The sequence below is a fragment of the Lynx rufus genome, unplaced genomic scaffold, assembly GCF_022079265.1.
Source record: "Lynx rufus isolate CCGP_SWC_20201006 ecotype Redwood Valley unplaced genomic scaffold, mLynRuf1.p SCAF_11, whole genome shotgun sequence".
In the NCBI taxonomy this organism is placed as follows: Eukaryota; Metazoa; Chordata; class Mammalia; order Carnivora; family Felidae; genus Lynx; species Lynx rufus.
Window position 1 is genome coordinate 4,520,118 of NW_025814825.1, and position 12,389 is coordinate 4,532,506.

Consider the following 12,389-nt stretch of genomic DNA (forward strand, 5'->3'; position numbering starts at 1 on the left):
GTTTTGCCAGTGACTCTCAGTTTGCTTCCTAATCCACAAAATGGGGACAGTCACTGTATTAGTCATCTTGGACTGCCATACCAACATACCACAGATTGGGTAGTTTAAACAACAGAAACTTATTTTCTCACAGTTCTGGAGGTTGGTAGTCTAAGATTGGGGTTCAGAGATGATTGGGGTTTGGTGATGTCTCTCTTCCTGGTTTTTAGAAGACACCTTCTTGCTGTGTCTTCACACGGCCTTTCCTCGGGGCACATGCACTTCACAAGGAGAGAAAGAGAGATCTCTCTTCTCCTCTTAAAAGTCTATCAACCTTATTGGCTTAAGATCTTACCCTTATGACCTCATTTCCTAAAACCTCTATCTCAAAATAGAGTCACTTTGGGGGTTAGGGTTTCAACATATGAATTTATGGGAAACAGAATTCAGTCCATAGTGGTCACATTTATCCCACAGAGGTCTTTATTATACTTTCTGTAAAGAATGCCTAGCAGAGGTAGGCACATCATAACAGGTAATTACTATTAATATTTTTATAAGACATTATACAATGAAAATGTGTCCTTAGAACTTTGAAATAAGAGAAAAATAGCATACTTTCCAAATTTATTTCTTCAAATTGCACTTCATTTTAGATTGGACTATTGCTTTATAGACCATCTCAAAGTCAAAATTGTAAGCTAATATAATTTTATTAAAATACTTATAGTATATGCATGTGGTGGTTTAAAATGACCTAAAAATTAGAAATGCTAATTCCTCAATAAATACAATTATTCAAGATGAATTGGTATTAAAACCATATTATTATAACCCAGGAGAGAAAAGTGACCAGACCTAAGTGGAAGAAAACATCTAGAATGGACTTTTTAAAGAAAGGCTCTTAACCTTTTCACTAATATTGCCTTTTAACTTCTGGGGAGAAGAAAGAAAGGACAAAAGAAAGCGAATTCTTTAAAAATCAGTATTTAATATAGAAATTCCTCCATCTTTGATTTCCTGCAAAGAACCAATTTTGAAACAAAGGTTATAGGTCATGATATTATTGAAATCTTGGCAGATGGCTGGGCGATGGAGAGAGAGCAAAAGCCCCATGGTTGAACATCCGCCTAAAAAAAAGGGGGGGGGAATTAATTCCTTGACCTTACATATCAAGGGAAACATCAGGAGAGAGTATTTCCCTTGTGTGACTAAGAAAGGAAATGATTTCCAGTCGCAAGGACATTTGGAATATGTAAATGTTTGTTCTGCTATGTCAAATGTCCACTGGACTGCAGTTTTCTTGACTCTCTTGGGATTAATTTTGAGATTGACTCCCCTAACAATGCCATTACAATAATATCTAAGGAAACTCTGGACTGAACATATGATAGCTCTTAAACAAGGTTAAACAGATAACAACAACTCTTAACATCTTCTATGCATGAGGCTTATTTCTATAATTGAAAAATAAAATACTATCCCATTTCAAGATACTTCCTCTAATTAGGAATCTGGTTATATCAAAACACCAAAACTAAAAACTTCAAGATCCAAGATTTTCTATGTTGCCTGCCACAGAAAATCTAAATTCTGTAATCTGATATTCAAAGCTTCAATATTCTAGTCTTTCCACTTCCCTTTTCTCTTCCTGTGTCATAGCCCCAAAACAAAATAAAATGTTTTCTCTAAAGTTCCCCTCACTTCAGTTCACCTTCACAGACTTTTTTGACATAAGTGAAAAGGAGGTAGAAAGAAGCAATCGCACCGAAAGCCCAAGAATTTATCCTATTCAACTCAGTCCATAGCCTTTTCCTCACATGTCCCATCCTCTTAACCCTACACCTGAGAGGATTTGCTGGAATTTCAGGAAGCTTCCAGGTAGAGTTATTGATGAAATGCACAGCACCCCAAGGTAAATAATAGCAAAGCAGCATCAGGAGGTCCCTTCTCTCCTTCCTCTCCTTCTAATTCCCTGCAGCAGGCAGTGGTCATTGTACAGCTGAAATTAAATTAAAACAACAGCAAAACTTATGGAGAAAATAGAAGTCTCAATTATCTAGGGAAGTGTTAAAATGTGTCTAAATATATTGTATTTTGGATATGAGGATTACATTTTAGCCATATATAGAACAAAGTGTTCCATGCTCCGTTAGCTTGATTAATCTGAGAAGAGAGGTTCTGAAATGGTTTTAGAGCAAATGTCCTCCCAAATTATGACTGCCTGCTATGGAATGCTGTCCTCTTACATCTCTACCCATCAACATCCTACCTGTATTTCAGAAGCATAGCAGGAATTAATCTTAGCTTATATTTCTCCCGTGACCCAACATATTCTCCCCTATTTCATGGTTATGTGTATATAAGCCTTAGCTTTCCTAATAAAGGCTCCTTGAAGGGAGATTTTTGAGTCTTCTATATATTTATGTCCCTTCCCTCTTACTTCTCATTCATCTTTTCCTCTTCTCAGTGGTATCAGGTGTCTTACTAAGTCTTTAATAAATGCTTACTAAGCACATCCTTAAATGTTTAATCTGTGAATTTATGAATAATGGGAGGACTAAGCAAATGGAGGGAATGAAGGGTACTAGCATCTACCTGACTTTTATTCCCATTCCATGAGATCTAGTATGCTCCCGGAGTGTGTCCCTTGAGGAATTATTACACTGCAGTAGAAATTTCACAAACCTAGGAGACCCAAATTTGAATCTTGTCTCTTCCAGGGTAGTGGAATTCACTACCTTCCCTGTGACTCAGTGTCCTCATCTATAAAATGGAGACCATAACACCCACCTCCTAGGATGGGTGTGAGGATTAAATGAGGCAGTGTGTGCCACGGGCCTGATGGCGTACATGCTTAATACATGTGAGCTACTCCCTTGTCTAGGCTCCGTTCTACAAGTAAACTCACAGCTACATAACTGGTACCTACCCAGAGGGCACCAGTTCGGAAGACTGTTTCTTCAACCAACTCACAATCAATCCTATTTTCAAACTATAATTCCCCAAACTAAAGCTATTTAAGACATCTTGAATCAAAAGAAATTGTTTGCGCTGCTGAGGACAAACTCCATATTCGATGTTATGGCAATTACTGTTATACAGTTGTGGTTTGCATGGGCCATTTGCCCATGATGACCTACAGAATGTTGCACGGTCAGGGCCCGGGCTAACTCTTGGGCTTTGTTGCTTGCCATTTTTCCTCACTGTGCTCCTATAACATTGTTTTTCATTCATTTCTGGAGAAAACCTATGTGTCTTCCTAACTCAGGCCTTCACACATGTATTTCTCTCCCTTGAAATATCTCTTTATCCCACCCACTTTTCACCCGTGTATCTCCTTTTCATAGCTCATGTCAGGTATATGGAACTCTACAGAAAAACTTTTCTTGTCCCTCCAGTCTCAATTAGATTTCCTTGTCATGCTTGTCTATAGCACTCTTCACTTTTACCTTATAGGTCCTCAAAATTTATAACTGTATGTGTGTGCATGTGTATGTGCAAGTTTCCCATCAGTTGTCTCCTGGCAATTGTAGGTAGTATAAGCACAAAAAGTGTGAGTGCATCATTATACCCTCAGGTCCTCCCACAGTACCTGGCCCAAGGTGGGTTACCCATAAATATTTATTGATTTGATAAGGCGTTGGTTGATTTTTCTGTTTTCTATTTTCTTGACAATCTGTTGCTGGTTTAGCTAGAAATTTCCTCTTAAAATATTATCATAAATGGAATCTTATCAGAAGTTTTACTGAAGAAATTAATTATTCTGTTCTTATATGAATATAATATTGTTTTGCTACTATGAAAGATTTAATATTTCAAGGTGACACTCTAGCCACTACTTATTAGTTAGAAGGTTTGCTATATTCTTGATCATGCATTGTCAGTGTAATTCACCTTTGGAACCAAGGAGAATCTGAACTCTAAAAATTAAAAACTAGACCCGACCCCACCTTTTTCTATGTAATTAATCAAATTGTGTGCCTTTTCTTAGGAGCTACCAAATAATTTTACTCCAGTCTTTATGTCTTAATGGCATCAGAAGTAAGTCAATGCCAAGTATTTTGTACGAAGTCTAATACCATAGAAGGATCTAGCCAACCCAGAAATAACTTAAATCAGGTTTCTGGATACTTGTTTTTAAATATAAGATACACTATTTATTCACAAGCTAACAAAAACTGATAAACTTATGATCAAATTCAGAGGATATGTCCAAGTGGGAAATTTTTATAAAATGTGTACTACCCCAGTACTAATCCACTATCTGCCCTTAGAGACTCAGCTTTACTATAATACCAATTCCTACTACTCTGTCAGAATACAGAATGTGTGCAACATTAATACTTTAGTGACAAATTATTTGAATTAGCTATTTTTTAAATTAATATCTTCCTAAAGATATTCTTTCTCTCCACAGAAGTTTGGTATTTTAGTTTTGGTTTTGAAACTTCAGGGTTTATTCACCCTATCAGTTCTCATTAAAGTACATGGCAGGAGTATCACCTATCTTGAAGGTTTTTTTTTCCCTCTATTTGTTTATGTACTCATTTGTTTACCAAGTAGAGATGTTTATTTCCTACATGCTAGACACTTCCCTGAGCTGTTAAAGGTCTATCCTCATTTTTTTTTCAGTTCGTTTCATCCAAAAATATTATTTATCATAAAAAGTTGTCATTTCAACAAATTACAGTATTTTTCACAAAATGATTATTTCATGACATTTAACAATTTGGCCCTACAAAGGGATCTTATTTACCTTAGTTCACCATTAGTCTAAAATCAGGATTCCATTTTATTTTTTCTAAAAATGAGTTAGTGCTTCCTTATTGAGAATGTAAGATTCATTCATCTCAGAAGCATATCACAATATAAATAAGCAAATAGAAAAATTAACTATCCTATTGCCTACGACCCTGTTTAGCTTTCCTCTCTGCAAACAATGAGGATTCTAGTCTTCTAATCATACGCATGAATCAGAAAATAGATAATATTTAAGTGAAGCAAAATAATGTTCCAAGATTACTTCAATGTGGATCATGATTTTACTTGTATCTCATTCTTCAGTATTCCCTACTCTACAAAGGTGCATTGGAGTTGTAAGGATACTAGTTTCACAATCTCACGTTCAACTGCCTTGAGTATCCTCAATAAAATTTCCAGGGCATTTTATAATAATAGGCCTAATTTCATGGAAATCAAGAAACTGGGTCAAGATACCCTTTCACAAGCCCCCAAAGGGTATCTCACAGTTTAAGGATTGTCTGCCCTCTTTCACGCAGACTGCTTTCTCCAAGTGGGCCTTAACATCCACGATTTCCCTCTGGGCTGCTCATCAAGGGCTTTATGTCAATACAGAGCAGGAAAGAGTGGCCAATATGACAGCCTCAGCATACACCTCCAAATGTGCCCAATGCTCTTGCAGACCACTGAACCTCTGAACACTTGGGAAGTCACTAGTTCAATTCCAGCCCCCACCCTTTTGGTGGCCTTCTTAACTAGCTTACCATAACCTCACAATCACCTCCCTCCCAGAGCCCTTTGCCTGTGCCCGCCCACTAGGGAGGGGAGGAGGCCAAAACTAACTGGGCATTTACTCATGAGACCTGCCCCTAAAAGGAAAAATTTAACAAGGAGTGTGCGTGTTTTAATAGGTGCCAAAATCAGATGATGGGTTTGTCTGTCTGATCTTATGAGAGAGCGGACTAAGCACAAGAACAGAGAGCCTGGGAGGAATTTCATAAGGGCTGGAAATACCCCCTGCAGTGGAACCATTCTTCATACCTCAAAAGCCCTTTAAAAAATGCCCACTTTTAGACTTTGCAAAGAGAATACCTCCAAAGGTGAATATTAGGGCTCTTAATTGTAATTTTCATTGATTGCTGCTGCCGGTTGTTTTTTTTTTTAAATAAAGTCATATTCCCAAATTATGATATAAGCTGGCAGCAAAATTAGTACTATATACTTCACTTAAAATTTTCCAAAAGGATACCTAAAGCAAGAACAAGCTTTATTAACATTGGAGTCGCTCACGTTCAAAACTCAGCAGTGTGCTTTAGGACGACTAAACAAAATCTGCATCAATTTTAGGATCTATGTATTATTTTTCTCATGGAAAATTTCCGAGGCAAAGAAAATCGTGGCATCTTCTTAAATGAATTGGTTCCAACTAAAACCCTGCCATCATGATATTGCCTCCACCTGAAAAGCCCTTCTCTCTTCTCTACACTCTTGTAAAACCCCAGCTACTACAGAAGCTCGTACATAAATCACTTACCTGAGAAATTTTCCTTGTCTAACAAGCCTACTGTACTGATCATATCTTTATTCTGCAGACATTCTGCAGTCTTGGGCTTAATTCGTGGAAAATTATTTTGTTCTCAGAGTGTTGTTTTCTCCTGTTCCCATATAACTGCCTCTATTTTATATTCCTTCAAAAACATCATTATAGCACTTAGTACAATAAATGATTGTTTAATGATTAAGTGAACTTAAATGTTAATGACTACAGGAATTTTAATGGTCTCTGAGAGGATAAAATGCATGATGGATGGTATTTATGTAATGCTTTAACTTATTTCATTCTATAAAAGACAGTGGTATTTATTTCTGGTCTGTAGAAGAGATTGTTTCTTTACTTTGGGACCCAAAATAAAGGCACTCGAGATTTTTCCTTCTCTTCTGTTTTGTTTCACATCCTATTTTGGTTTTACAAGTATGTCTGCTTGTGCAAGTATGTCTCTGAGCCACGTCCATGTGTAGTCTGGACTTTCCCAAAGTCTGCACTAGGCAAAATCATCCCAGTGCTCATTTTCAGGTCCCCCAGAATTTTGCCAACCCAAGTTTGAAAAATAGAAAAATACTCTGACCCTTTCTTTGCTATCGGGAATCCTTGATCCTAAAAATTTATGTAGTTGTATTTTCCACAGAGAAAACCCAATCAGATGTTGAATGCAGAGCACAAGAAATAGGCTGATGGAGTTCAGTGCTGGGATGGAGACTCCTTCTCTGAGGTTTTGCTTCCTCCTTTGCCAGGAGAAGCAAGAATAATACCTCTGGGGTTATGATGAGGACCAAATCAGGTAATGTGGACAATGTGAATTCTTGGCTCAGTAAATGTGAGGACTCAGTGGATGCTAGGAATTGTTTTTGTGATTTTTTTATAACTAGTTGCGACCTTACATAAGTGATGGAGTCCTGCTGTGCAGCAGTATCCTCATCGTAAAATGGGAATGAAGATTAAAACTAACTCATGGGGCACCTGGATGGCTCAGATGGTGAGGGACCTCAACTCAGGTCATGATGTCACAGTTTATAAGTTCAAGACCAGGATCGGGCTCGCTGCTGTCAGCGCAGAGCCCGGTTTGGATCCTCTGTCCCCCCTCCCTCTGCCTCCGTCCCACTTGCGCTCTCTACCTCTCAAAAATAAATAAACCTTAAGAAACCTGAAAAAAAAAGATAAAAACTAACTCATAGGGTTATTGCGAAGATTCCCGGAGATAATGGATGTAAAGCAGGCTTGCAGTATTGTTAGTACTCAGTAATTGATAACTGTTTCCACCCCCATTATCACCATCACCGTCCCCTTCATCATCATACTCATCACTACTGTTAACGCACTGTCAGAAAATGGCACAGCCAATTTATCAGGAAGCTATTCGAGGTGGATTAAAACAGGTGTGTGAGATAGGAGGCTAATTCAGGGAAATAAGAAAGTAAAGGAATACTGAAGGACCCAACAAGGGCTGGCAGCTGCACTGATGGTAGAGAGCACTTTTTCCCCCCTAAGGAATATTAATTGTTATTCTGATAAGTGCACAACATTGTTAGCTGTATTCCAGCTGGCTCTGTGAGGTCAGACAAATCGAGGATAAAATATAATACCCCTTCCTAAACAACTACTGTGGATTCATACTCAGAGAAAAGAAACAAAATCAGGCGGCGCCTCAGTGGCTCTTGTCCGTTACGCATCAGACTTCAGCTCAGGTCATGATCTCATAGTCCATGAGTTCGAGCCTCGTATGAGGCTCTGTGCTGACAGCTCAGAGCCTGGAGCCTGCTTGGGATTTTGTGTCTCCCTCTCTCTTTCTGCCCCTCTCCGCTCGTTCTCTGTCTCTCAAAAATAAACATTTAAAAAAATTTATAAAATCAGTCCCCACACTAGCATTTTATACCAACAATCTGTATGTCCTTAATATTATTTCCATGTGACTTTCAAAGAACACTTTTTGATACTTGCATATAAAAACCCTATTTTATTTCAAAACAAAACACTGATTTTTTTTAACAGAATAATGTAGATACCCTAGATCTAACTCTTCTGATAACAGTCCTTCAGAGGACCTTCTGGAGTAGTGAGGGATGTGCACGTGAGGCGGATAAACCTTGATGGAAAAGTGAATGTTCCACTGTTGGAAAAGAAGTTAAACTATTCAGATTTGTCCTGATGCTGAATGCAAATAATGGCACTACCATGAGAAAGGGAAGTGCATGGAATTTAGAAGTAAAGATATATTTATACTGACTCACGAGAGCTGCCCACACCAATTTGCACTTTGCTTCTCTTCCTGTCAAGTACAAGAAGTTACAAAATATTATAACCATAATTTTCAGTTCTAAATGTCTCAGTTGAACATACTCATGGAAAAAGCATGGCCATCACTTAATGGTTCAGTTTCCTGGGGGTCCCATTCTTTTAGAATTATTATTAATTATGCAGACACAATTATTGCTTTCGTCCCAAGTCCATTGTGAAATAAAAGAAGAAAATACGACTTTTTCTTGGGAGTGAAGCACAGTACTAATTCAAGTGAGGGTAAGACTCTTCTTAAGCTATGACTCAGATCACTAAAAACAAAGTCATTTGCTGCTAACATTCAATGTGTGCCTCCAAAAACATGCAAATTTAAGTCATCCTCATGCATTGGGCTCAAGGTTCAGGATATAAAACACATACACACAAACACATGTGAAGACAAGTATTATAAAACTGTACACACACTGCGGACAGGGCTGATAAACCCAGTGCACTGTCGGAAGTGTTACTAGAATAACTGAAAAGCTAAAGAGAGGTTTTAGGAAATCGGGACAGCAAGTGCAAACAATAAAAGAAATAGTCTATCTGCAGGGAGAATGTCCAGTGTGCAAGTTGGCCATATGGAAATCACAGGGTCTGCTTCTAAACCCTTTTATTTCATCCTCTCTGATAGCCAAAAAGATGAGCAGGAGAAGAATGCTTTTATTTCCCAACTTTCTCGCTGGCATTTTTGTAAACAATTTGTCGAACACTACAGAATTAACATCAGACAAAGAATTTCTCCTACACTACCCAAGACTCCTTCAAGATCAGGCTTCATGTGGCATCTGTCAAGTCTAGGTTTCCATCTCTGCTGTTGAACCTTCCAAATACAATTGAGTATTCAAAACAGATTTCATTCAGCTTTTGTTTTTTGTTTTTGTTTTTTACAAAACTGTTTTGAATTTGAAACCAGTTTAGGATAGAATCCCTTCTGATTCTTAATTCGTCTTTCCTATTTTGAGTTCGGAGATACCCAGATATTTGCTAACACATGATGCTTCAAATAAGATATGGTAACAGTATAAAATCCAGAAGGAATTTTTCTGTATTGGCAAAGGACATGGGGAAGAGTAGAGATAAGGAAGAGTAGAAAAGAAAGCCAGTTTTTTTTGTCTTCTGGGGGTGTGTCAGAAATGTCCCAGGGCACACTTAACTCTTCCCTCTCTCTTTTGTGTTTCCCCGGCTCTTCCCACACTGGCTTTTCCTCCTGACAGACTCAGCTCAGATGCTGCCTCCCCAGTGAGGCTCTGACCACCCACTGGAATCTTCCCCTGCTGCTTCATCCATCTGGAACTCCTGCCACTCAAGCCTCCAGAGTTCTGATCACTCATTTGTTACTTACTAGCTCACTTGTTTATTATTTACTTCTTTATTTTCTGAGTCCCCTGACCAAATGTGAGTTCCCTCCAGGCAGGATTTCACCCATTTTATTCACTTCCATATTCCTGACACTCAATGTCTAACACATATTGGCTGTTTCAGATATTTTTGTTGAATCGAGAATCATAAGGCTGTGTGCTTCCTCCGGAGAAATCTGCTCAAGTCTCCCTACACTCACCTCCCTCAGGATATCTTTTACCTACACAGCCTTTGCACTCCTGTCTCTTACCCATTTTTCCTGATCCAGCTCAAATGCCATGACATCGCTTGTCTCTACCCACCCCATCCCCAGTACACTTCGTCACATCTTTTCTCCTCTAAACTGTTGGACTCTTAATACCTCTGCTCCTTCAGTTGATTTCACAGTTCTGTGCCTCAGTCTCCTCATCTAAAAATGGGGGAAGACAGAGAAACAGAAAATCGTTGCAGTTGCTGTTAGGGTCATGTGGGCTAATCTGTGTAAGACACTTAAAAGAGCCTGCACGTCAACAAATGCTAAATATTCATAATTATTCTTATTCCCACACATTTGAGCACTTAATCAAAATACTACCCTTTATTTTAAAATCTCAGGTGTGTTTGTTTTCTGTTTCTTTTGCCTATTCACACAGTGTCTAGCATAGTATTGCATGTACTTATTAGGTGATTCAACAAACAAACATCTGATTAAACTCAATAAAGGAAAAAGGAAAGAGAGATAATGAAGAAAGGTGACCAAATAAGTGAAGTATTTTATTAACTCAATTATATTTACCTTATATGCTTAGGATTCTGAGGAAGAAAGCTCAGTGCTTAAAATTCTGTACTTTTACCAATAAATTCAACTTAGATTTCTATTTATTCTTAGATACCTCCTGCTTTCATGTGAACAGGCTTCAAACTTGTCACAGTCTTGGTCATTTCTCTAACCCTTGAAAAATACCTGATCGGTAGTGGCAAAAAATCAACAGAAACATCGTCTTGTGCTTGACTTTACCTAAATGGTAATTCATGGATCTATTGAATTGTTAACTGGACCATAGAGAATAAAATCAAGAAACAATACAGCAAGTGATACTAGTCTCCATCTTAAAGAAATATAAGTGAACATGCACATGAAATCAATAAATACCAGGTGAAAAGGAGCGAATTCTACTAGCACACATTTATTGAGCTTAACAGGGGATGTGTCCGTTGGCTTGCCCTCTCTATTCTATAGGATTCCAACACATTAAACTTGTCCAACTGTAAGTTATTAGTGTTGATGTAATGTTGCTGTCCCCCGACAGCTGAGCTCAGCAGTGCTAGTGCCATGTTTCCTTTCCAAAGGATAGCTAAAGAAACATTCTTTGGACAAGTGTAATATGTTTGCTATGTTTTAGGAAACTTTGTTCACATTTTCCTCTATAGCTCAATGTATCATTCCATGATTTCTGTAAGTTTGATTTACTTGGGGCCACGTGCACATTTTAGTAAAAAGAACAATGTTCAAAGTAGCTCTGAGTAGTCTAACGGAGGTTCATGGATCCGATGTTCCAGAAAAGAATCATTCACCTCTTGTGTATACAGACCTTAATCTACCATTCAGGCATTATTTTATTAGTTGATTGAGTTTAAGTATGGGAATGATTCATCTTCTTATTCTTCTTCTTGACTTATAAATGGATAATGTATTCAATTGATACAAAGGATAATTCTTTAACAAGTTTTTTAAAAATTTAGCCTATAATACAAATAATTCTGTAACTTTATTCTCCTGACAACATACCATAGACATCCATCTAGGTCAATAGCTAAACTCTAGCTCATTATTTTTAATACCAGTAAACTATATATAGTGTGAGTATATTACAATTTTTCAAACAGTCATGATAGATAATCAGGTTGTTTTTAGCTTTATTTTCTACGTACAAAATGGAAATTAATATTTTGTACATATGCCTTTACATATGAGTACTTTTGGATCTATAGGGTAGATTCTAAAATGTAAGGCCAATGAATCAAAAAGCATATAACATATAGATCTGCATGCAGATAGATGGATAGATGGATAGATCTGCATTTTCCTGTATACAGATATAGACACTGTCATAACATGTACTTATCTCTTTTTTTATTTCATCAGTCTTGATTTTCTGATTGAAACTGTTTTTTAACAATCACATATAACAAAAACTATGCCTTGCCTTACTCAGAAAACTTCAGCCCAGAAAAGAAATATGTCCCAAATCAAATCCTTTTTCATTGTTACCATGTTATATCAGGTATAATTTTCTATATTTTTCTATATTTTTTAAGCATCCCATCTTCTGACTTTTTTTCCTTTTGACAGAATAGTGTGTGAACTTTGTCCACCACAAAAAATGACCACATTTGCAGACTCATAGAACAAAGCATTTGGTAAGATCAGTAGAACAAAGCATTATCAATCACATTTCTACTTACATTATTTATAAGGACTCATTTGTTCCTG

At 37.4% G+C, this 12,389-nt stretch overlaps 1 protein-coding gene across 1 annotated transcript in view; it reads right to left on the bottom strand.

Annotated features, from left to right (window-relative positions):
• Positions 1–12,389, bottom strand: part of TMEM26 (transmembrane protein 26) — a 48,118-nt gene that overhangs the window by 33,084 nt on the left and 2,645 nt on the right. The window lies entirely within an intron of this gene.